Here is a 26378-nt window from a genome sequence, read left to right as displayed (position 1 = left end):
TAAAAAACTTCTGAGCCGGGTGCGGTGGCTCACGCCTGTAATCCCAGCACTTTGGGAGGCTGAGGTGGGCAGATCACTTGAAGTCAGGAGTTCGAAGCCTGGTCAACATGGTGAAACCCCATCTCTACTAAAAATACAAAAAATTAGCCAAGCATAGTGGCAGGCACCTGTAATCCCAGCTACTTGGGAGGAAAAGTCAGGAGAATTGCTTGAACCCAAGACGCGGAGGCTGTAGTGACCAAGACCGCGCTATTGCACTCCAGCCTGAGAAACAGGAGTGAAACTCAGTCTCAAAAAAAAAAAAAAAAAAAAAAAAAGTTCTTATCATTGTTGTGACCAGAGACAGTTATCACCAGTGAAAATTCAAGACCCACAGCATGGAAGATTAGATTACCAACTCCCAGATCAAAGGAATGTAGAGACAAGGAATGACTCTTCTCCAAAGTACCTGAATTTATGATATCCTGGACATAGTCTCATAGTATAACTTTGATTCCAGGCTCTTTTAAAAGCTGAAAACTCTCCTATGGAATAATATGCATAAAAGGTTATTCACTGGTGTATTGTTAATATTAGCAAAAGTTTGGAAACAACCTAAGTGACCATCTTAGGGAACTGGTTGACCAAATTATGGAATACCCGTACAATGGAATACAGTAAAATCATTTTTAAAAAATGAGAAGACTGAAATAAATTACTAATAGAATAATTTCAAATGAGAAAATCAAGTTGTAGAATAAGTGTATGCTACCACAAAAAAAAAAGGCAAAACAAAAATACGCACATAAAACCGTATTTGCTTATATACATTTACATACATATATATGAAATATCTCTGGAAAGGCCCATAAGAAACTGAAATTATTGGCTTCTTCTAGAAAGTGCACTGGATACTGGGGGGACAGGGTTTGGGGGAGACACCTCACTATATATCCTTTAGAATTTTGAATCAAACAAATATAATTCCTACTGAAATAAATAAACTTAATATTTTAAAGAGGCTGCGCGTGGTGACTCATGTCTGTAATCCCAGCACTTTGGGAGGCCAAGGTGGGAGGATTGCTCGAGGACAATAGTTCAAGACCAGGCTGGGCAATTAGCGAGACCTCCATCTCTACAGTTTTTTGTTTTTTTTGTTTTTTTGTTTTTTTTTTAATTAGCCAGTCATGGTCTTAGCTACTTGAGAGGCTGAGGCAGCAAGACAGCTTGGGCCCAGGCGTTCGGGGCTCAAGGTAGTAAAATTACATTAAATGATTTTTTAAAATTAAGCCCTTCAACTAGGAGAATATACGAGAAAGAAGTTCATTATAACTTTTTTTTTTTTTTTTTTTTTGAGACAGAGTTTCATTCTGTCACCCAGGCTGGAGTGCAGTGGCACAATCTCAGCTCACTGCAACCTCCGCCTCCTGGGTTCAAGCGATTCTCCTGCCTCAGCCTCCCGAGTAGCTGGGATTACAGGTACCTGCCATCACACCCAGCTAATTTTTTGTATTTTTAGTAGAGATGGGGTTTCACCATGTTGGCCAGGTTGGTCTTCAACTCCTGACCTCAAGTGATCTGCCCGCCTTGGCCTCCCAAAGTGCTGGAATTACAGGCACGAGCCACCGCACCTAGCCCATTGTAACTTTCTTATACAGTTTCTGTAGGTTTGAATTGTTTTCAAAATAAAAAAATAATTTAACAAAATAAGAATCTCTCCTCCAGGGTGATGAGTTGAGTTGGGTGCTTTCAGCTAGGGGCTGTCAAGGAAGGAGAAGTACCCAAGAGAATTTGCTGGCTTCCAATGTATACCAATAGTGGCCTGAGAGCCAAGGGCAGAGTGGAAATCTCTGCTCTGCTGCCATCATGAAATGGGTTTCCAACATTGGCAATGCAATTTCTAACTGTGCCATAATCGGAAACAACATTCTTTAACTGAAAATGGCCAAATTTTTGTGCTGGTTAAATACAAGGGGGAAAAAATAAAATGTCAGAGTTCACCCTTTTCCTCCAAACATTTAGGAAAGGAGTTAAATGCAGTCAAAGCTTAGATTTTAGAAAAATTCCCCTGGCCAACTCCAGGGAAGAGGAGCAGCTCCACGACCAGAGCAAACCAGGTATTTCCTGTGCAGGCCCAGCAAGAATCCTGTGCAATGAAGTCGTTTATAACAGAGGAATGCTTTGGCGAGAAGGGAAGGCCATGGAGTAGGAAATCAACGTATTTGTGTTCCAGTCCTGAAGGTACCTCAGCCCTTTTCATATACAAGCTTAATGTTTTAAGCCTGAGTAGCTGCCTCTATGAAATGCAATCATAAAAGCTGCCTTACTCACCTTCCTGTGCTGTTGTGATGACCAAAAGGTAAAGAGGGGTACAAAAGCATTTTAAAAACTATAAGGCACTAGAGACCAATGTTAGGTATGTACAAAACAAAATACCTGTTGAGGATAACTTTGAAGTTTTCAATCCGAGGAAAAAGCAAATGTGATCTTTAGGATGAGATCGATAAGAACTTTCTAGCTCTACCCCCTCATCTGCTAGATGACTTAGGGCAAGTCTTCTAGCCATTCTGAACCTCAGTTTGCTCACTGCAAAATGAGGTTAACGCTCCCTATTTAACAAGCTGGCTGTAAGAATAAAGTAAATAGCATATATAAAGTGCTGGGCACATAGAGAACTCACACAAAGATGAGTTCCCTTTTAACCTGCCTTGGGTAAAGAATCAGCGTCTCCATCAAGGGATACTCCATTCACTGATTTGCTCATTCATCAAACTCTCTGTGCTATCTACTCAATTTTTCTGCAAATCTAAAACTGTTCTAAAAATAAAAGCTAAGCTGGGCATGGTGGCTCACATCTGTAATCCCAGCACTTTGGGAGGCTGAGGCAGGAGGATCACTTGAGCTCAGGAGTTCAAGACCAGCTTGGGCAACATGATGAAACCCCATCTCTTTTTTAAAGAAAAAGAAAAAAAAAAAAACTCAATAAAATCTACCTTTTTTTTTTTTTTTTTTTTTTTTAAGAGACAGGGTCAGGGCCAGGTGGGGTGGCTCATGCCTATAATCCCAGCACTTTGGGAGGCCGAGGCAGGCGGATCACGAGGTCAGGAGATCGAGACCATCCTGGCTAACATGGTGAAACCCTGTCTCCACCAAAAATACAAAAAATTAGCCAGGGGTGGTGGCAGGTGCCTGTAGTCCCAGCTACTCAGGAGGCTGAGGCAGGAGAATGGCGTGAACCCGGGAGGCGGAGTTTGCAGTGAGCCAAGACTGCGCCAATGTACTCCAGCCTGAGCGACAGAGCAAGACTCTGTCTCAAAAAAAAAAAAAGAGACAGGGTCTCACTCTGTCACCCAGGCTGGAGTTCAGTGGCACCATCACAGCTTACTGTGGCCTTGAACTCCTGGGCTCAAGCAATCCGTCTGCCTCAGCCTCCTGAGTAGCTACGACTACAGGCACACACCACCATGCCTGGCTAATTTTTTATTTTTTTGCAGAGATGGAGCCTTGCTATGTTACCCAGGCTGGTCTTGAATCCTGGCCTCAAGTGATTCTCCCACCTCTGGCCTCTGAAAGTGCTGAGATTACAGGTGTGAGCCACCACGCATGGCCTAAATCTATTTAAAAAATATTTATTGTGGATATAGAGTGTCACAGTTCAGAAGAGAGACTCTGGAGTGAGACTGGCTTGAATCAGGTTCTGCCACTTACTAGCTGGATGACCTAGGACATTTATTTAACAGCTCTGCACTTTAGTTTCCTCATCTGTAAGCACTATGAAAAAATCTTACTATTAATATAATAATATTAATTATTATTAGACACTGTACTCAACAAAGGGAATACAGTTGTGAAGAAGGCAGTTTTGAACCCTACTGTCATGAAGCTAAAACAAAGGGCTCTGAAATCACCTATCAAATATCCTAAATGTAGAGAAACATAGGGCCAAAGAGGTGAAGTGACTCCTACCAAGGCCAAACAACTAGTTTAGTGAGTGGGTCCTAGTGAAGACCAGCCAGGACTAGGCAGAGAGTTCCAGATTGCAAGCCACTGTTTCTCCATTGCCCAGTGCAATGCAACCAGCATCACCCAGATTCACACCTTCTGGAAACTTAATAGCCCTGAAGTATCAGAGTAGATTACAGAAATCAACTGGAAGCGGCCCAACAATTCTACACATTCCTGACCTCCACTTTTTTCCTACGACCCATTCCTTACACTGTTGTCCTTACCTGGCCTACATATGATCTCTCTACAAATTTCAGATGTGGAGTTCATGATGGAGACGACATGGAAATGCCAAACTCCCCGACACCACTTGATTTTCACTTGTGCTTAAAAATCTTAAACAAGAACAAGGGTTGGGTCTCTCACAGACCTCTTGTAAAGGCTCAAATCCAAGTATGGTGTGGCCTAAAGTATATACAATACTAGGGTACTCTCCTTAGAAAAGGAATACATTATTATGAATTAAAAATTAGGTACAAGGCCTTGTAAGGGACACCTGCAAATAAAGAGCCCTGAGGTTTCCTGGTAAATCCAGCTTTGCTCCTATAGTTGCCTAATTTCTTTCCTTCTTCCTTTCTTCTTTCCTTCCATTTATCTAACTTGCACCTACCCTACCATCTAGCACCCACTGTACACCAGGCAGTAACTTCATAAGTTTACATCCCGATTAAAAAATTGTCAGCCTGGGCAATTTAGTGAGATCTCATCTGTACAAAAAATTTAAAAATTAGTTGAGTGTGGTGGCACATGCCTGTGGTCCCAGCTACTCAGGAGGCTGAGGCAGGAGGACCACTTGAGTACGGGAATTTGAGGCTGCAGTGAGCTGTGATTGCACCAATGCACTCCAGCTTGGGTAACAGAGTGAGACCCTGTCTCAAAAAAAAAAAAAAAGAAAAGAAAAGAAAGGAAAAAATGTGAGATTGGAGTAAAAAAGATTTATTCCAGTCAGCAGGTTTTTATCCATCTTATGATAAACTTGCTTTTCTTGATATAAAGGAATAAGATGATGTACACCTAACCTGTTGGTAATGTGTAAACAAGCTATGTGGGGCTGCTTGTTAGATGCAGTAAATCCTAATGTAGCCAGAGGCTACAGCTTTCTATTTACACTTGCGAACACACCCAGAGGCAGGCTCTTCTATCATGAGCATAGTGAACAAATAAAACAACCCTTTCAGATGGTACAGGGCAGTGACATAGCCATCTAGAGAAAATATTATATAGTTACACATAATTATATATAATAACATGTTTTATGCACATCATCTGATTTCATGTTCACACCATCTGATGTAGTAGTAGGATGGTTTTATTAAAAATCCCCATATTACAGATTGGAGACAGAGGCCTATAGTGACTTGCCAATGTCATAGAGCTTCTAAGTGTTTGTGAAGGTAGATTCTACTCAAGCTGGGGGTGGCAGCTCACGCCTGTAATCCCAGCACTTCGAAAGGCCAAGGCCAAGGTGGGTGGATTGCTTGAGCCCAGGAGTTCAAGACCAGCCTGGACAACATGGTGAGACTCCATCCCTACAAAAAAATTAAAAAATTAGTCGGGCATGGTTGTGCATGCCTGTAGTCCCAGCTACTTGGGAGGCTGAGGCGGGAGGATCACTTGAGCTCAGGAGTCCCAGGCTTCACTGAGCTATGATCAGCCACTTTACTCCAGCAGCCTGGGCAACAGAGCAAGACCCTGTCTTTTGGAGAAAAAAAAAAAAACAAAAAAGACGAATGAGTCTAAATTCAGAGTGCTTTCTAATTCAAAAGGAACAGTGATTTTCAGTTAATATCGCTTTTTACAGGTGTGATACCCAAGGATCACTTCTCTTTTAATTTCCTTTCCCATAGCAGGCCTATTCTCCTCACATTCAGAGGACACAAAGACTGTACAGGCAGCAACTGCACAAAGAACCCATAGACAAAATAAGTAGGGGCCATTTTGTGGATAATTTGGGACTGGGAATTCGGTCCTTGTGGCAGGAGAAGTTTTCTTCGGCTCACATTCTCCGGGTGAGTCATGTAGGTTTATCCCATTATTTGCACAATTTCTCACCTCTCCCCGTGGGCTGCAGTATCACCCAGCCACAGTGGCATCTGCCCTTCACCGCGTCATCCCCTGCAGCCTGCTTGGTCAGGGCCTGGCAGGGAGCTGAGGAGCCCAGAGAGGGAGGGGAGGAAGCACGCGGCCGCCAGTGGCTGTCAGCTTTCCCAGCTGACTCAACTCCCCACCTCCTCCTCCCCCGCCCTGCACACAGCCACCAGCCTCCTAACTTTCCATTTCCAGGCCTCTGGGGTGGGAGCACCCCCTCCCGCTGCCCGGGGCGCCTGGTCTGCAGTCTGGGGCTGCCAGGGCACCACGCCAGCTGGCCTGGCGGGCTCTCTCTCGGGACTCTTAGAGTCTGCTGTCATGGAGAGAACGGAATATAGGTCAAGGTGCTCTCGGAAGGGCCCAGGGGAGGATCACCTGACTGGGAGGTGTGTGACTCAGCGGGAAGGGAAGGGGTGGAGCCGAATCTCCCGCCCGGAGGAGGAAGAGGTCAGGTTGCCTCTGTCTGGCTGATAGTCAGGGGAGGAAGGAGAAAGCAGCTGGAAGCAGAAGGAAGGATAAGATGACCTCTGGTGACCTATCTAAGGTGGAACGCAAATCCATTCCAGAGCGGGCCGTCCCCCTCGGTGTAGCTGAAACCACTCCCAGCTCAGAACTCTCTCTGTGGTCGTGAAGACCTAATTAGCTGCCAAAGTGAGAAACCAAATTAACCGAACGCTCATCACTCCAGACTCCATCGACCCAGGCCCCTAAAAGAAACCAAAGACCCTGGTACAGCACACAAAGGTGGCCATCCCTATTAGAAGCAATTCGATCGTTTCCCCCAATCAATTCTGAATATGAAAATTACTAACCCATTTTATTTTACGGGTCCACACGGCAGGGGCCTCCTTTCAAGGGTGCGGCAGTTGCTGCTGTTGCTGGAACAGCAGCTGCTCTGTCTGAGCCTCACTTCCTCTGGCTCCAGCTGCAGGTTCCTCCTGGCCAAGCAGGGAGTTTCCTCATTCTCAGGGCTCTGGGCCCAGGCCTTGCTAGCGGCCACCCTCACCTCCCACCCTCAGCTGCTCACCACCCACCCTCTGTGGGTAGTGCTCTGGGACTCCCTCGTTCCATGAGTCAGAGCCAGGCTGGAGACAGACAGTAGGCTTCCTTTATTAAATCAGCCTCCTGCCCTGTACACTATAGAGGAAAGCTATAATTACTCCTTTGGCCTGGCTCTGAGAACTGAGCCACAGACGCTTGACTAGGAGCGACGGTTCTTGATTTCTGCATTTATCTAATGATGCACCCCAGTTTGGAAATAAGAATAACAGCCAGGGGTTAAGGGCTTGTTACACAAACGTCAGATGTTTTGCATATGTAATGGGGTGCATTGGGCCTGGATAGTCATGTAGATTGCTAGAAAAATCGCTATATTAAGGCTGCCAGGAGTATTCTGTTTTGTTTTGAATGCCTCCTGCCTCGCGTTGATTGAGTCACACTTGAGGTGGCCTGCTCATTGCTGATGTTGGTTTACAAGAGACAAAGAAAAAAGCAGCCAAACATTGTTTCGGGTCTCCAGGTCAGGAATCTTTCATCCCTTAGGTATAATAGACACAAAATCTCAGGCCTCCCAGCTTTTCTTTTCTTTTCTTTTTTTTTTTTTTGAGACGGAGTCTCACTCTGTTGCCCAGGCTGGAGTGGGGCAGAGCCACCACGCCTGTCTGCCTCCCAGCTTTTCTACTGGTTTACAGAAATGTCTGAAACCTGAAAAAACAGTTGGTTCCAATTTTTTTTTTTGAGACGAAGTCTCGCTCTTGTCCCCCAGGCTGGAGTGCAATGGCACGATCTCGGCTCACTGCAACCTCCACCTCCTGGGTTCAAGTGATTCTCCTGCCTCAACCTCCCGAGTAGCTGGGATTACAGGCACCTGCCACCACACCTGGCTAATTTTTGTATTTTTAGTAGAGACAGGGTTTCACCATTTTGGCCAGGCTGGGCTCGAACTCCTGACCTAAGGTCATCCACCCATCTCGGCCTCCCAAAGTGCTGGGATTACAGTGTGAGCCACCGCACCCAGCCTGGTTCTAAAATTTTTAAAAACCACAAAATCAAAATAATATCGTCAATTTTCATTAACTATTCAATTTAGTATTCATTGATTCATTCACTCATTCATCCATTCCTGCAAGCATGCATTTATTTCTTCATTCAATAAATATTTGTTGAGTTACCTCTCTGTGCCACACACAGTTACAGGTACTAGGGACACATTAAGTGCTAAATTCACTAAAGATACAGACAAAACTAAGCATACAAATATCTCTGCCCTTGTGGGTCAATAATAGACACAACAGACCAGGTACGGTGGCTCATGCCTGTAATCCCAGTGCTTTGGGAGGCTGATGGGGGCTGATTGCTTGAGCCTAGGAGTTTGAGGCTGCAGTGAGCTATGATCGTCACCCAGGCACTCCAGCCTGGGTGACAGAGCAAGACTGTGAAAGAAAGAGAAAGAAGGAAGGAAGGAAGGAAAGAAGGATGGAAGGAAGGAAGGAAGGAGAGAGCGTGGTTAGAGAAATTGTTGATAAAGGAGGAATTGGCATTTGAGAATAATCTGTGAGTTAGATATCGCTCACAGCGAGAGTTCTCAAGTCTGCATGATTGCTGAGAAATTATAACCAATTATAAATTGAGTTAAATTCTTTAAGCCATGTTTATAATCAAAATGTAAGTGTATTTCAAATATACTTGATAAGAGATAAAAAGTAAAAGTACCATGGCGTGTGACCCTATCTCTGGTTATGGGTAGGTGCTGTGGGTTGAATATTTGTCTCCTCTAAAACTCATGTTGAACTTTAATCCCCAATGTGGCAGTATTGAGAGATGTGGTCTTTAAACGGTGCTTGCATCATGAGGGCTCTGCCCTAATGAATGGGTTAATCCATGAGTGGATTAATCCACTCATGGATTAATGGGTTATCATGGGTGGGGACTGATGGCTTTATAAGAACAAAGACCTGAGCTAACATGTTAGCACACTCAGCCCCCTCACCATGCGACACCTTGGACCACCTTAGTACTCTCCAGAGAGTCCCCTCAAGCAAGAAGGCTGTCACCAGATAGGACCCCTTGACCTGGGACTTCTCAGCCTCTGTAACTGTGAAGAAATTTCTTTTCTTTACCAATTATCCAGTTTCAAGCGTTTGGTTATAAGCAACATGAAAGAGAATAACACAGTGAAGTTATTTCATTCAAGAATTTATTGAGCACCTATAATATAGTAGCTAAGGACTTAGGTGTCAGATGCCAGCGTTCAGATCCTGGCTCTATCATTTACTACTTGTGTGATTCTGGGAGAGACACTTAGTTTCAGTTTCCCATCTACAAAATTGGGGTAGTATAGAACTTAACTTATAGAGTTTCCAGAATAATTAAGTGAAATAATAAAAGTAAAGGTGTCAGTTAATAAGCACCTGGCACTTAGTAAGCAAGCACTCAATAAATGTTATGGCAAAAATCGCAATTATTTTTGCACCAACCTAATATTATCATATTGTTGGTTTGATAATGATGAGGTACCTGGCATTGTGTTGGGTATTGGCGACCCAAAGTTGAATAAGACAGTGACGTGGTCCTAATTGGGAAAGGCTTTGCAAGCATTCTGTGCTTCATTAAATCCTTACGTCTTGGCTGGGCATAGTGGCTCATGCTGGTAATCTCAACACTTTGGGAGGCTGAGGTGGGAGGATCGCTTGAGCCCAGGAAGTTGAGGCTGCAGTGACCCATGATTGTGCCACTGAACTCAATCCAGCCTGAGTTTTAGAGACCCTATCTCTAAAAAAAAAAAAAAAAAAAAAAAAAAAAAATCTTCACAGTCCCCTTGCAGGATGACCCCCACTGCTCCACCAACTGACCACTGTAAACCATATTTGGAAAGGCAATAACCATGAAGAGATCACAATGAGATGTCACTTAATACCCTTTCAGTTGGAAAAAATTAAGAAGCTTGATAATACCAAGTTGTTGGAAAGAATACAGATCAATTGGATCTTTATATGTTTGTTGTTACTGGGATTGTAAACTGATAAATTCACATTGTTTCCCTGGAGACACAGACAAAAATGATCAGCTTAGCGTGTTCAAAGTCATGGAAAGCTGGTAACAACCCAAATGTCCACTAACAGGAGATTCAGTAAATTCCCATGGAACATACTAGGAAGAACTGCAATAGAGCAGGGACAACAAGTGGACCGTAGCTGAATGCTACGCTATGGGTGCGTTTTAGCCACATAATATTATGAGAAAAAAGTATACCCAAGAAAGCTGCATATAGCAGGATATTCTTTTTTGTTTTAATTTTAATTTTTTTTTTTAGAGACAGGGTCTTGCTCTGTTGCCCAAGTTGGAGTGCAGTGGCACTATCATGGCTCACTGCAGCCTCAATCTCCTGGGCTCAAGCAATCCTCCTGCCTCAGCCTCCCAAGTAGCTGGGACTACAGGGACACACCACCATGCCCAGCTACATTTTAAAAATTTTTTTGTAGAGACAGGGTCTTGCTGTGTTGCCCAGGCTGGTCTTGAACTCCTGGCTTCAAGTGATCCTCCTGCCTCCCCCTCCCAAAGTGCTGATATTATAGGTATGAACCACTGCGCCTAGCCAGGATATTCCTTTACGCAAGAAAAAAACAACAAATCTAAACAATATGGCTTTTAGAAAAATATTTGAAAAAGCATTATTTTTTAGAGGAGCAAAGGAATGATGAACTCAATATTCAGAATAGGGCAGGGAAGGCAAAGTAATGGGAAGGGAGGAACACAGGGGAAGAACGTGCAGTGGAGTGACTGTATTATAAGGAAATACACAAACAGATAAATAATAAATTACCAGATGCAGGTTGCACAAGGTCCAACTGAAGATGAAAGAATGTCATGAGTCAAAGATTGTGAATAACCCTAAGCACTTAAATTCAGTAAAAAGGAAAACAAGGCCGGGCGCGGTGGCTCATGCCTGTAATCCCAGCACTTTGGGAGACTGAGGCGGGCAGATCACCTGAGGTCAGGAGTTCAAAACCAACCTGACCAACGTGGCAAAACCCTGTATCTACTAAAAATACAAAATTAGTGGGGTGTGGTGTGCATGCCTGTAATTCCAGCTACTCAGGAGGCTGGGGCAGGAGAATCACTTGAACCCGGGAGGCAGAGGTTTCAGTGAGCCAAGATCACACCATTGCACTCCAGCCTGGGCGACAGAGGAAGACTCCATCTCAAAAAAAAAAAATAGAAAAAGTAAACAAAAGCCTGCTCTTGGGACTGGTATGAAGTACCCATAAGGAAGGGTGTTGAGAGACGGGAAATAAAGCAGGGTGTGTGTGTGTTTCCAGGAGGATTAGGCAGAGGTGACACTATCAGTTATGCACTGCTGTTGCAGGCTCAGAATTGTCACCTGGGGTCACCGGGTACGGGTGAGTTTTCACTGTGACGGGGTTGGGAAACACCCCGGCCCAGCCATGTTCAGTCACTGGTCTCTCTGTGCGGTGGCTGGCCCTTGGTGTCCTCTCCCTCGGTCTTTGCCAGGCCTGCCCCTGCCACCTGCCCCGGTACAGACTTCCAGTTCCTGTGTTCTCAGACAGGATCAGCCCTGCCCCGCCCAGCCCAGATTAGGCGGATGCTGGGTGTATATAGGAAATCTTGCACAGCAGGAGTTCCAGGCACACTACCAGAAACCATGCAGTTTGGTCACCAAGCCCATAGGCCTAGACACCTTCTCTCCTGCTCTGCGGGGAACCCAAGGGGAAGTGCTCTCAGACAGCTGAGCTGCCACAGCAGAGCTGCCTGCTGTCACAGCCAGGCCCCACTGGCCACGTGCTGAAGCAAGCACTTTTTCCTTAAGATAAAGTCTCCTCCAGGCCCCCAAGGCTGACACCGGGCAGAGGCACACATTGTTAGGCCCAGTCATTGACAGACTTCATGGACAGAACTAACTGGGACACTCACAATCGAACCAAAGCCAGTCCCTGGTTCTCTTTTGTGCTTCTGCTGGTGGGTCAGAGCTCTCAAGGCTCTGAGAGCTGCTTCCATGCCCCTCACCCCAAAACAATCATCAGTGTCCATCATGAGAGAGCACAGAAACGAGCCAGGAGGACCCTAGATCAAGTTGTACCTGGCCACTTTCTAGCTATCTCTATTAGCTTAATTCTCTAAGCCTCAGCTTTCTATCTGTACAATGCGGACAATCATACTGCCTTTGCCTGATTGAAAGGCATTAGTGAGAACAACATGACACAATGGGGAAGAAAGTGCTTATCAAACAGAAAGGTGTGGTACATTTGTACTAGAATGTAAGCCCCTAGAAGGCAGGAACCTTGTATGACTCCTTCACTGCCCTACTCTCAGGGTCAAGGACAATGCCTGGCACATAGCAGGTGCTCAATAAATAGTTCTTGAATGAGTGAATTGGGTTATGACAGATTAGAGTAAAAATAATGATGATGATGATAATCCCTAACATTAATTGCATCTTGGCTATGTGCCATGCATAGTGCTTAGGGCTGTAATAGATAATCCCATCTAAGCTTTACAACAACCCAATAAATGGGGGTACTACTGTTATTCACATTCTGCAGATGAGTTAATGCCATTCAGAGAAGTCAGTGATTTTCCTAAGGCCACATAGCTAGCTGAATAGGTTGTGACCAAAGTGATATGAATTTGCAGATTCAGAGAGGCTCACCACCTAAAAATGGAACATAGGGGTGGCCCTAGTGCCTGAGAGGCAATGATGAGAGTCATTGAATTTTGATATCTTTCTCACTCTTCAAGAATCCAGTATTAAAGTGCAGATGCAGCAGGGCATAATGGCTCATGCCTGTAATCCCAACACTTTGGGAGGCAAAGGCAGGAGGATGGCTTGCGCTCAGGGGTTTGAGACCAGCCCTGGCAACATAGTGAGACCCCATTTTTACAAAGAATGCAAAAATTAGCTGGGTGTGGTGGTGCACGCCTGTAGTCCCAGCTATTCGAGAGGCTGAAATGGGAGGATCACTTAAGGTTGAGAGATTGAGGCTGCAGGGAGCCTTGGTCACACCACTGCACTCCAGCCTGGATGACAAAGTGAGATCCTGTCTCTAAATAAATAAATAAATAAATAAATAATAAAGGTGCAGGTGCCTCTGGAAAACAGTCAAATCTAAATTTCCAATCAGGAAATAATCTAGTTTATCTGTTTGCTTCCTAAGTGTGGAGAGTGGGGTTCTTTTGCAGGGATGGGATTTAGGGTGGGTAGGGGTTACACGTAACAGACACAGAGTTTGCTTGGGAGGGAGCTGAGAAGGCACTTAAGATGAATGTTGACTGTTTTTATTGAGAACTGGCCTAGGACTTCAGGAGGGCAAAAGGGTGTTTGGGCTCCCAAATCACCTTCATGGAACATCTGTCACCCAGCAGCCCAAGGGCCCTGGAAGGTAAAGAGCTGAGTGACAACAGTTGTTTGTCTCCGAGAGAGGTAGCAGTACAGAGACATTATCAAAGGGGGTTTTCTTTTATGTTTGCATATTGTATGATAAGCAGGTATTTGCATATCACCTATGGAGTTAAAAGTATATTTAAATAAATGAAAAACTAGAAATGGAGTGGAAGAAGGTTGAGAAAAGTCATGGGTTGGATTCTCCAAAGCAACACAGCTTCCAAGACTGTACAGCCTGCGCCAGGCTGCAGCTCTCCAGGGCTTGGCTGATTTACTGGAGATGAACGGCAGCCCCCAGCCTTCCCAGGGTATGACAGCCAATGAGCCTGATCCACAGCTGGGGGGGAAGTATTTGCCTTTGCAGTTGGCAGCATCTCCCTGCCTCCAAGCCTTCCTCATGAGAGACTCATTATGCAGTTTGGTCACATGCCCTATGCATTTTAATGAATGAGTCAGGGGACAGACTCAATTTGAAAGAGGAATCGCTGCTCTCGGCTGGGTGAAGGGCTCTCAAGGGATGCTCTTGCAGCTTGGATATTACAAGAAAAGGAAAGGAGGAAGCTCTTTCCATTTAGCAAGAAGGAAAGGAGGTCTGAAGAGGAAGGTCAAAAGGAAGGAAGGAGAGAAGGAAGGGAGGGAGGGAGGAAGGAGAGAGGGAAAATGGAAGGGACAGAAATAACCGCCTGGAGTTCAGAAAACAGTCCTTGAACAGATGCTGCCCACCAGGCACTCGTTTGCTCCTTTATCCTCCACTTATTTATTCCAAACATTTAGTGCTGTGTAAGTGCCAGGACCACACTAGGCATGGGAGTTATAAGACAAATGAGACAGAGTCCTTGTCCAAAAGGAGTTTGCAGGAAACCAAACCAGTTTGGTCATGTCAGAGTAACTACGGCAGGGGTCTAATTTGGGAGGTGGGATGAGCAAAAGGAGACGGCGTTCGCCTCCTCCCTGTGAGTACACCCATGGGAAGGCGGGATCCCTGGCACCAGGGCCACCATTTCTTAAGCACTTCCCACCTGCCAGATGTAGGGGTGAGGACATCACAGTTAGTATCTCCCTGAATCCTCACAATCATCCCAGGAGGCAGATCCTGTTACTGTCACATTTTTTACAGATGAGGAAACTGAAGCAGAGAGAGCAGCTTGCCCAAGGTCACCCGGGGATTTGAACTCAGTTCTGTCTGACTCCAGCGTTCTTGGCAGCTCAGTTCTATGCTGTCAGCCAACCACTGGATGGGGAATGCTGGAGAAGGCCTTTCCCTTCCCAGGCTTCCTTCCAAGAACACTCTGAACCCCCAGGAGGAAGGGGTTGGTGTGGATCCAGATGGAGTCAGCGCCAACCAGCCTGGGAGCAGATCCGAAACCTCACTGAGTGGGGCTGTGTGTGGGACTGAGAGCCCAAGGGCGGGGGAGAGGAAGGAAGCTGAGCCTCACCGCGGTCAGTCGGGGGGGGGTGAGCTGTTCCCATCCTCCACACCACAAAACACAGGGCAGCAGATGCCTAGCAAATGGGCGTGTGAGAGCAAGACTTATCCCTGCATGGTGGGCAGGCAGGCAGGCAATGTCACCAAATTACTCAACAAAGCCACCCTGGCTTTGAACTTTGAGCCAGACTCTGCTGGGACAGGGCATGGGGGTTGGGGTGGGGTGGCATTCACCGCTGTGAAAAGGATGTCTGCCACCCCCCTGCCCCCAAGTGGGAGAACATAGCCTGGGGAGAAGCCAAGAAACTGGAAAGCCACCGCACACCCACATTCTCATGAATTTTTACAGCTGGAGAGAAAGAGCGATACACAAGCCCGGCAGGACTCTGGGGCCCTGGGCTTCATGCCGGGGAGGAAAGAAAGGCCACCTGCCATGAACCTGGACTGCACACAAAAACAGCCTTTACTGAGCGATTACTGCATGCCAGGACCGTCATACACGTGATCCCACAGAACCCTCACTGTCACTATCCCCATTATACTGAAGAAGAGATCTCGACTGATGTGCAGAGAGATTAATACCTTGCCACACTCACATGTTTTCCTGCTTTTGGTTTTCACAAGGAAAGATTTTCCCTAAACACCCCTCTTTATCTTCACTCTCACTGTCCACAATAATGGAATGACTGATCTGAATGGGTGACTTGGGAAGACTCTCTGGAATGATTGGCTCAGCCCCATCCTTCTCCCAGGCTCGGTCAGGAAGCTCATTTTGTTCTCACACTCAGCTGCAACCTCCATGCTAGCTTTAGTGGTAATTAAGGTGGTATGTTGGCTCCCTGCCATTCCTTTGTCTTCTTTCTCAATGTGTTCAGAACCTGGAGGCAGAGGAGGGACTCCGGTTTTTGGAAGACTCTTTGGAGATGTCAGCAACACTTAAGAGGATGCTGAGACTCTGGCCAAACCATCCCCATTTGACTGGGGGATTCTTCTCTCCCTCCACATCCTGGCAAAGGATGCTCTTGGCTCCAGGATCAAGTTCCCTTGAAAGAAGTCCAGGAACCAGCCCTGCAACCAGCGTGGCCTCCCCTTCTTTTTGTTTTATTTTTGATTGGCATTTTTTTCTGGGACGAGGAAGACCAAGTCTTGTACCCAGCTGCCTGGTGTAAAGGGGATCAGTCATGTGAGGGTGTTCCTGGTGTGCCAGTGTCTTTCCTTTCAGTTCTTTCCCTTGCCACCTGCCCCGGCATCAACAATGGGTCCTTGACATACCCAACTGCCATCCGTCTAAACTGTTTACTCAGGAATGAACCTGGGTGGGTGATCCAAACCCCAGGGCAGGCCTTGATTAACCCATACCCTAAATGTCCTAGTTTCCAGTCCCAGTGGATCTGCCAGGGAATTCAGAGCCAGTTGTGTCTCTGTGTGACTCTAAGCACAGTCCACACTACCTTGCCATGTTGACCATGGGCAAAGTCCTCACCTGCTCTGTGCTTTGATTTCCTCATCTGTAAAAATGGGAAGACAATACCTGTACTCCTGTTTGTCTCATAGGACTGTTATGAAGCTCAAAGAGATTAAATATGTGAAACTTATTTGAAAAGGAATAAAAAATGCTCCATGAGATAGGAGAAGGGAATTACTGTTTTATGATCTTCAATAATGTGCCTGAGGACTTACAAAGCATTTATAGCAAGCACCTTCAGTTTTGCCATTATTATCTATTCAACTTCATTTTCTTTTGTTTTGTTTTGTTTTTTTGAGACAGTATCTCACTCTGTCACCCAGGCTGGAGTGCAGTGGCACCATCATAGCTCACTGCAGTCTCGACCTCCCGGGCTCAAGTGATCCACCTGCCTCAGCCTCTCAAGTAACTGGGACTACAGGTGCACGCCACCATGGCTGGCTAATTATTATTATTATTATTATTTTTTTGAGACAGAGTCTCACTCTTCACCCAGGCTGGAGTGCAGTGGCACGATCTCGGCTCACTGCAACCTCCGTCTCCCAGGTTCAAGCGATTCTTCTGCCACAGACTCCCGAGTAGCTGGGACTACAGGCACGCATCACCATGCTCGGCTAATTTTTGTATTTTTAGTAGAGATGGGGTTTCACCATATTGGCCAGGCTGGTATCGAACTCCTGACCTCGTGATCCGCCCCCCTCAGCCTCTCAAAGTGCTGAGATTACAGGTGTGAGCCACCACGCCCGGCTGAGCTAATTTTTATTGTAAAGACAGGGTCTCACTATGTTGCCCAGGCTGGTCTCTAACTCCTGGCCTCAAGCGATCCTCCTGCCTTGGCCTCCCAAAGTGTTAGGATTACAGGAATAAGCCACTATGCCTGGTCTCACCTTCATTTGGGTAACCATGCCCAACACCCCCTGCAATGCCCTGTAATGAACCACTCCTCCTGCTCTCTCAGTCCCTATAGATGCAGTGACATCAGCTCAAGTAAATAAGTGCATGTTGGCCGGGCGCGGTGGCTCAAGCCTGTAATCCCAGCACTTTGGGAGGCCGAGGAGGGTGGATCAGGAGGTCAGGAGATCGAGACCATCCTGGCTAACACAGTGAAACCCCGTCTCTACTAAAAGCACAGAAAAATTAGCCAGGCGTGGTGGCAGGCGCCTGTAGTCCCAGCTACTCGGGAGGCTAAGGCAGGAGAATGGCGTGAACCTGGGAGGCGGAGCTGGCAGTGAGCTGAGATCGCGCCACTGCACTCCAGCCTGGGCGACAGAACGAGACTCCATCTCAAAAAAAAAAAAAAAAAAAAGTGCATGTCATTTTCCTTGATTACAGTGATTGTTTCAGGGATGCTCATGGGACCCAATCAGGGTCAATGAGACTTTTGTCAGAATCTCTCTGACCCCAAACCTGAAAGGATATAGGGGCTAGAACTGATGCTGTCAGCTTGTTACATTAACCCAAGACTAAAGTTAAAAGACAGAAGATGGAGCCAAGACGTAAGGAGAGTCCCGCTCTAACATTTGAACTCCAAATCCATCATGTCCATCCTTGGAATTTTCATCTTAAGATGAGCCCCTGCACTCCTGTTTTGCTCAAAAGTATCTTGGATTGGATTTCTTTTTTTTTTTTTTTTTTTGAGACAGACTCTTGCTCTGTCGCCCAGGCTGGAGTACAATGGCGTGATCTCGGCTCACTGCAAACTCAGCCTCCTGGATTCAAGTGATTCTCCTACCTCAGCTTCCCGAGTAGCTGGGATTATGGGTGCCCACCACCATGCCTGGTTAATTTTTGTATTTTTAGTAGAGACAAGGTTTTATCATGTTGGCCAGGCTGGTCTCGAACTCCTGACCTCAAGTGATCCTCCTGCTTTGGCCTCCCAAAGTGCTGGGATTACAGGCATGAGCCACTGTGTCCAGTCTTGAATTGGATTTTCTATCACCTGCTACCAAAAGAATCCTAAGGAATATGACATTATCTCATAACGATCCTTTCAACAACTGTGAAGTAAGTATTGTAACCCCTGCTTTACAGATGAGGAAGATAAAGTGAGGCACAGAGAAGCTATGTGATATAAGTAGTGGAGGCAGGATTTGAATCAAGTCTCCTGACTTTTGGAGCTTGCATCCTATCCACTGCATGAGGACTTGGGAATAGACCTGAGTCTCATATTCACAGCTTAGTCACAGACTTCAAGTCAGCAGTAAAGCATCTGCCAGGAGAGGAGAGCCCTGATTCCCCTGCAGTCAGAGGCTGAGAGGACAAAATTCACCGGTGTTCTCTGCTCCATGTGCCCTCTCCCTGGAAGAAAAGCACCAACAGGAGGAACTCAGCCAATTCCTATAGAGCTTATGCTTGGTGTCAAGGGTTTGGAGGGCCCTTAATGGCTCACCACCTCCTGCTACTTCTAGAGAGTGATACTTCATAGTTTACTTGTTAGAAGTCACTCTTCTCTCTAAAGACAATGGGGCCTGATAAAATGCAAATACATCTCAGGCTTCCCAGGGCTTACAACCTGAGCTACTACCAGTGATGACAGTTTCGTAGTAATAATGGATTTGAGAAGGTTTAGGGCACCAGGTGCATGGTGGGGATAGGAGGTGTGGCCCCCTGGAAGGGAAAAGGGGTGCAGAAAGGGACACCTGAGGATTGGGTAAGTTTCCATTGGTTGAGGGAGCAAGTCAGCTGTATACATTTGATAGTAAGATACTATAATAGAATATTTGGGATTTGCTTCAAAATAACACAGGGATGGAGAAAGTGGGTGGAGATATAGATACAATAAAATTGGCCATGAGTTGATAATTCTTGAAGCTGGGTTATGAGGGTTCATTCTGCCTACCTGAGCATTTATTTGAAATTTTTGTTAGTAATTTTTAAAAGGATAATGAATAATAAAAAACATTTTGTGCTTTCTTCTTTGCAGAGCCCTTTCACACATATCTTATATGCACCTCACAAATGATTTTTTCCCTCATTTTAAAGACACCAACACTGAGGCTCAGAGAAACTAAGTCATTTATGCCAGGTGGAATTGAGAGCTAAACCTGGACCTTCCAATGTCTCCTGCCTTCCAAGGTTAGTCTGGGGCAGGAGGCAACAGAGGGAGGTTTGGCAGCCTGTGTTTGGCAGGGGCTGACAGGCAGGGACAGTTACCCAGTGAGCCAGTCAGTCCTATTCACTTCCAAGTCCTGCCCTAAGGCAGCCCAGTCTGTGTATAATTGGTGCGGCACAGACCCCAGGAGGGCCTCAGGGAACCATTGAGCCACGGTGGAAAGCTCCAGGCCACTGATTTCATGTGCCTCTTGGTAGTTAAGAAAACAGTGAGTCTAGCTCAGCAGACTCTAGACCTTTTCATGGGCATCTTGAGAACTGTTGGCTGAACATCTGGGTCTGATAAAGGGAGACCCACGTGGGCCTCCCTGCCCCCTTTCCTATAACAATTTCCGCACGTCCCCTTGAAGCTCTGGGCGTGTGGCTGTTCTTTTCTTTTCTTTCCTCTCAAACATATGGATTCTCAGCTCCTATTTCAAACTCAAATGCTCTCTGCTATAAACTCCCCAAAGCTCTCAATTTCCTTTTTCCATTGCTCATTCTTTCCTAAACTGCATGAAAAAGCTTCTCTTAGCTCTGTTCCAATTTCCTTGTTTATGAAGGAAGGGCAATGAGAACAGTGATTTTAATTATCAAGGTTAAGTAAGGCCTGATTCCTTCCTTAGGAGAACACACCTCGATAACCTGGGAAATCAAAGCTTACCAGGCAAGAGGAGCAACTCACAGAAAAGCCCTGGCTCCTCCAAAATATTTACCCGGCAGGAGGCCTCGTACAGTGCCATCTGCTCCTTTTATCTGACTGAAACTTCCTCTTTGAAAATCACTAATGGAATAGAAAAAAGAAAAGTCACGGGCATGATTCCCAGAAGGTTATTGCTAAAGTGGGTGTGTGTTATCTGGGAAGCAAAGAACAGGTCCCTGCCTGTTCCTTAGCCTGTGGCCTTGTGTGTCTTTATGGAATGGGAACTTATCCCCTTGAAAGCAGAAAGAATCCAGCCCCCAGCCCCAGAATACTGGATAAATCAGCATCAATGGGGGCAGGGAGGAAAGGTGTGTGATGTACCAGGAGCCCAGGGGATAGAAGGTCCTCCCCAAGGCAGATGTCAGGAAACTCAAGTGCCTTTAGGGCCCAGCAGGCAACATAAATGTCCTGGGGGGTAAGATGATCAAAGGCAGGCTGGGTCTGGGGGTAATCCCAGTGCTCTAGGTGGACATTGCTTGAGGCCAGTGGTAAAAGACCAGTCTAGGCAACATAGCAAGACCTCATCTCTAAAAAAAATTTAAAAAATTAAAAAAAAAAGATGATCAAAGGCAGCTGACCAGAGTGGTGGGGACTGGAGACAGCAAGTCCTCTCTGAAAGGGGCAGCAGCTACTCATTTCTGGCTCTAGCTGATTGCTATTGTGGACGAATGTGGCCCTCTGTTGCCAGATCTTTCATTTTTACAAAAGAAGTGAAGATTTGGATTTTACGTGAAGTCTCCCAATTTGGGAATTGACTTAAGTAAAAAGTATTGCAAAAGACGATGTTATGAGCCAAACAAACCCTGTCTAGCAGTCCAAGTTTACCCGAGCACCCCCAGTTTGCAACCCTAACCTAGGAAGTGGGTCCTGTATGCCTGCAGTATGGTAGAGGGTGTGGACAGACGAAGCCAGGAGGTCAGATGAAGGCACACCACGAAAGGCTTGACCAGCATCCTAACAGGGTAAGACCACCTGATGTTCCTGGGGCTCAGAAAACACTTTCAGGCTTCTGTGATTGTGATTTTGTTGTTGCTGTTGTTGTTTTGAGACGAAGTCTCACTCTGTTGCCAGGCTGGAGTGCAGTGGCGTGATCTCGGCTCACTGCAACCTCCGCCTCCCAGGTTCAAGCCATTCTCCTGCCTCAGCCTCCAGAGTAGCTGGGACTACAGGTGCCTACCACCACGCCCGGCTAATTTTTTGTATTTTAGTAGAGACAGGGTTTCACCATATTGGCCAGGATCGTTTCGACCTCCTGACCTCATGATCCACCCGCCTCGGCCTCCCAAAGTGCTGGGATTATAGGCATGAGCCACCGCACCCTGCCAGGCTTCTGTGATTTTATCATGCTGTATCTGCTGCCAGTTGGGTCCTTACCAACAACACTCTAAACTGCTTCAGAAATCCTCCTCCTCTTCAAGGCCAGTTCAGGACTCTTTCTTTGGGTAGGGCAAGTTTTCACTTGAGTCTCTGACCACATTTGAGTCAACCTTAAGAACTTAAAATTCACCTGCCCATAGAAGAATTAAGTGACACCTTCCTTTCCTTCACATTCCATGGTCATGACCAGCAAGTAACTGCATATTTAAGGAGCTCTTCTACTGGTGCGGTGGCTCACACCTGTAATCTCAGCAGTTTGGGAGCCCAAGGCAAGAGGATTGCTTGAAACCAGGAGTCAAGACCAGCCTGGGCAACATAGTGAGACCTCATCTCTACAAAAAAATTCAAAAATTAGTCAGGGTTGGGTGCGGGTGGCTCACGCTTGTAATCCCAGAACTTTAAGAGGCTGAGGCGGGAGGATCATTTGAGCCAGCAGTTTGAGACCCCAGGCTGGGCAACAAAGTGAGACCCTATCTCAATTAAAAAAAAAAAATTAGTTAGGCATAGTGATGCACACTTGTAGTCCTAGCTACTTGGGAAGCTGAGGTGGGAGGATCGCTTGAGGCCATGAGTTCAAGGTTACAGTGAGCTATGATCATGCCACTGCACTCCAGCCTGGGTGACAGAGTGAGAGACAGGTTTTATTTTGTTAAAAATAAAACAAAAAAGTCGGGGGTGGGGGCGCTCTTATTTTCAAAAAAAAGTTTCAAGGACAACTTCTGTTTCTCATCTCTGTGAGAGAAAAGAGGGAAACTGAGGCACGGAGTTGGGGGCTATTTGCCGAAAGACACCTTTGGCAGGACTCCAAAGAGTGGGCAGAACCACATACTAAGCTATTTTTCAAAGTTCAGGTGTCTTCAGGAATTGTCCATAATAAAGATAAGTAGAATTTCCTTACAATGGAATGGTGCAGAAATCTAACAGGCAGAGAAAGAGGGGAAAAAACCTTAAGCAAAGGTATGGCAATATAATCTCTTTCTCTGGCATTACCTTTTTGCTGCCAGTTAGATTCTTTTAGTCTTGCAATTCCCTTATACAGGAAATGAGAAAGATGAGTGGAAGGAGATGATAAGAGGAGAAATTTCAGAGCAAGGGCAAGTGTGTTACACGAATGACTGCCTACAGTAGGGTGTGTCCAGGAATGTCTGGGGGTGTGTTTGCATCCTTAGTTTATGCAAGTTATGCACCAAAGCTTTGCATCCTTAGCTATGCAAGCCATTTTGGTGGAAGTGTTGTTTCTCATACTTGAGGAAATACAATACCCGCCTACGAGGACCTTTGTGATTTGTCACCCTCTCTCCCATCTCCTCAACACACTGTTGCCAGTCACTTAATCAATGCCTATTTGTAGAATATCCTCTTGGTACCTGGCACTGTGATATGTACCAAGGTTACATCAATGAACAAGGAAGACACGATCATAGTCCTCAGGGGGCCACAGTTTAAAAGGGAGGCAGACGACTGATGGGAAACCACAGTTCAGCAGGGTGAGCACTCAGATAGAGGACACAAAGAGGGAGGGCGTGGAGGAGGAAGCTTACCTGACAGGGCAGAGAGGAGGAGCTGGGAACGTATCCTGGAAGAAATGAGTCTAACCTGGGATCTGAAGGATGTGCTGGAATTGGACGGGTAAAAAGCAAAGAGAATGCTTCAGGCAGAGCCAAGTGCATGGGCAAAGATCTGAAGGTCGAATTCCTCCAGCACCTGATGAAGATCTGTGGTTGGAAGTAAGGCAAGCGCTGTCCTGGGAAGGTTTCCAGGGTTCTGGGGCCAAGTAAGGGACCAACAGGGCAGTGGCTATAAGCTGAGACTGAGAACCTTAAAATTCTTTGTTCTCAAATTTAAACCAATCGGTTAAAAGCATTTAAAATAGGCTGGGTGCAGTGGCTCACGCCTGTAATCCCAACACTTCAGGAGGCAGAGGTGGGAAGATCACTTGAGCCTAAGAGTTTGAGACAAGACTGGGCAACTGATGAAACCCTGTCTTTACCCAAAGAAATATAAAAATTAGTTGGGTGTGGCGGCAAAGGCCTGCAGTCCCAGCTACTCAGGAGGCTGAGGTGGGAGGATGGCTTGAGCAGGGAAGGTTGAGGCTGCAGTGAGCCAAGATCACGCCACTGCACTCCAGCATGGATGACAGGGCGAGATGCTGACATACATGAATAAATAAATAAATAAATAAATAAATAAATAAATAAATAAATAAAATGTTCTCCTGTCCTTAAGATACTTAGAATGCAGGATGGAGAACTAAGTGTTTACCGGACACTGGAAAATAGTCCTTCCTCCTGATATGGAACACCAACACCAAGGTTAAAGCACAGAGCCTGAGACAAAGTGACTTTTAAATTCCAGTGTGCAGGAGACAAAGAACATTCATACATTTTGTTCTTTCTCTTTCTCTCTCTCTCACACACACACATACACACTAACCTGGTGAGGTAGGCAGAGTAGGTGTTAGACTTTTTTAAAATATTGTTTTTATAGAGCAGAAAACTGAGGCTCAAAGAGGAAAAGTATCCAAGGTTATTGGTTCATTCATTCATTCATTCGTTCATTCATTCACAAACTTGACAAATATAAACAGATCACTTACCAGCCTGGGCAACATAGTGAAACACCATCTCTACAAAAAAAAATTTTTTTTTAATTAGCCAAGCATGGTGGCATGCACCTGTAGTCCCAGCTACTTGGGAGGCTGAGGTAAGAGGATTGCTTGAGCCCAGGAGTTTGAGGCTGCAGTGAACCACTATCATGCCACTGCACTCTAGCCTGGGCAACAGGGCAAACCCCCAACTTGAGGGGAAAAAAGAACACCTGCTGACCTGCTGTTGGCAGGATTGTGCTTGGCACTGTGGATAGAGTGGTGAATAAGACACACCTACTCATAGGAGCCAGGGTTCAAACCCATGGAAATTCTGATTCCAATTCCAGTGCCCTTCCCAATACAATGAACTGCAGGTTTGATGTGTTGTCTCCACTGCTCCAGTGGTTTGGGTGGGTGCTTTATTGCCCCATAGTCTTTGCCAGCTACCACCTCCCAAAACATACTATCAAAGAGAAAACTGCATAGTTGTTATGCAAATGTATCTTTAAGACAAGGTGCAGAACCAGATTCTCCCTGTAAGTCCCTCCCATCTAGAAACTCTGTACCCACCAAAGACTGTCCTGAACTGGTTGCCTTTGACAGTCCCTGGGAGATTTCCCATCCTACCTCCATGCCCTGTACTAGCTGAGAGCAAATGCTTTTAAAATCTCATCTTCGGCAAATCTTCTCTCTAAACACTGCCTGATGGAAGTAGGGATGGGACAAAGCTTCTTTCAAAGCAAAAGGGGGAAGACTGGAGTGGGAAGGAGAAGGTAGGGAATAAACAAGGAATAAGACACCAGATCCACTTTGCGTAATGAATAACTTTGCTGTGAGCCAGCACTGGCCAAGGTCAGAGATGACTGGCAAAACCCAACCAGACAGACATCCCTGAAAGATCCTTGGGAGAGGCTGGTATATCTCCCCAGAGCCGGGCATGTTATTTCCTGGGGCAATGCAAGTCACAGAGGATGAAAGCTGATGACTGAATGTCTGGGGCAGGGTGGAAGGCCTAGCCAGGAGGTGGGGGTGGAGGAGTAGAAAGGGAGAGGGGTGGAGACTTGGCTGGTTTTTGCACAGACAAATCTCTTCATTTTTCCAGACTGGAAAAAGCTGTTTGGGCTGTGCGCATTTGCAGAGAGTCACGGTATTTACTACGCTTCCTGGCTCAACAGATTTCTTTTTGTCATTCAGTCAAACCCAGCTTGTATTTCTTGTAGCAAGAACTGAACAGACTGTGGGAGCTCTTCCCCCTCATTGTGTTCAAAAACACATCACGAATGACTCAAAAAGCCCAGCTCACTTGGGCAGCAGGGGTGGGTGGGGTAGCATGTTGTAGAGACAAAGACCTGTGTTTAGACAAACACTGTCTCCCCCTTGGAGGTGTAGAGTGACACTCCTTATTTTCCCAGCACACATATTTCTTGAGCAACTGTAATAACAAACTGCTGTACTAGAAACTGATTCCCGCACTTTGCATATGCCTCTCAGTTATCCATGTTGATGGGGGTGTGAGTAGGCTTAGGGAAGGGATAATCAGAAAAAGTGGTTAATAAAAAAAAGAAAAAAACCCTTCTTGCCAAAATATGTCTCCTAAGATCTGTTTCTGCCCACAGAATACTTCTGTTAACAAATGTGTGGGTTTTTTCCCCCATGCCAACCAATTCTCCAACACCAGCTGGTGTCCTATAATGCAATTCAATTCTGACACTAACTACCTGGAGATTCCACAGGTTAAGGGCTTAGTTGCACAGATTGCTCCCACTTCAGATGCCAGTTGAAGGTCCCGGATCTCTGGGACTTCTGACCAACCAGCTATAAATTCAGGAGGTCCCTATGCCCCCCTCCTCAGATTCAATAATTTGCTAGAAAGCTCACAGAATGCAGGGAAACACTTTCCTTACGTTTACCAGTTTACTATAAAGACACAAGTCAGAAACAGCTAGATGAAGAGATGCAGAGGGCAAGGTATGGTGGGGCTAGACAGAGCTTCCATGCTGTCTCTGGGAGCACCACCTTCCTAGTTCTTCCAAGTGTTCACCAACCCAGATGCTCCTCAAATCTCATTGTTCAAGAGTTTTCATAGAGCTTAGTCTCCAGCATCGCACCCCAGCCCCTTTCGAGGGGCTGGTCAGTAGGTGGTACTGAAAGTTCCAGTGTGGTCTTTTTGGTGACCAGCCATACCCTGAGGCTATCTAGGATTCCAACCAAAAGACACCCCACTAACATAAACTGAGGTATAATGGAAAGGGGCTTATT

General features: G+C 46.0%; 1 protein-coding gene across 6 annotated transcripts in view; it reads right to left on the bottom strand.

The window, feature by feature from the left end:
• The window catches only part of CHD9 (chromodomain helicase DNA binding protein 9), a 272619-nt gene that overhangs the window by 220862 nt on the left and 25379 nt on the right, over positions 1–26378 (bottom strand). The window contains exon 2 of one of the 6 annotated variants that reach the window (XM_063597996.1): positions 24129–24158. The exons of the other annotated variants lie outside the window; for them this stretch is intronic. The gene's annotated coding sequence lies outside the window, so the exon portion shown is untranslated. The remainder of the gene's footprint in view (positions 1–24128; positions 24159–26378) is intronic. 6 annotated transcript variants of the gene reach the window in all.

Source organism: Pan paniscus, chromosome 18 (assembly GCF_029289425.2).
Source record: "Pan paniscus chromosome 18, NHGRI_mPanPan1-v2.0_pri, whole genome shotgun sequence".
In the NCBI taxonomy this organism is placed as follows: Eukaryota; Metazoa; Chordata; class Mammalia; order Primates; family Hominidae; genus Pan; species Pan paniscus.
Note: the sequence above shows the minus strand (reverse complement) of the source record. Positions and strands in the feature narration are given on the sequence as shown.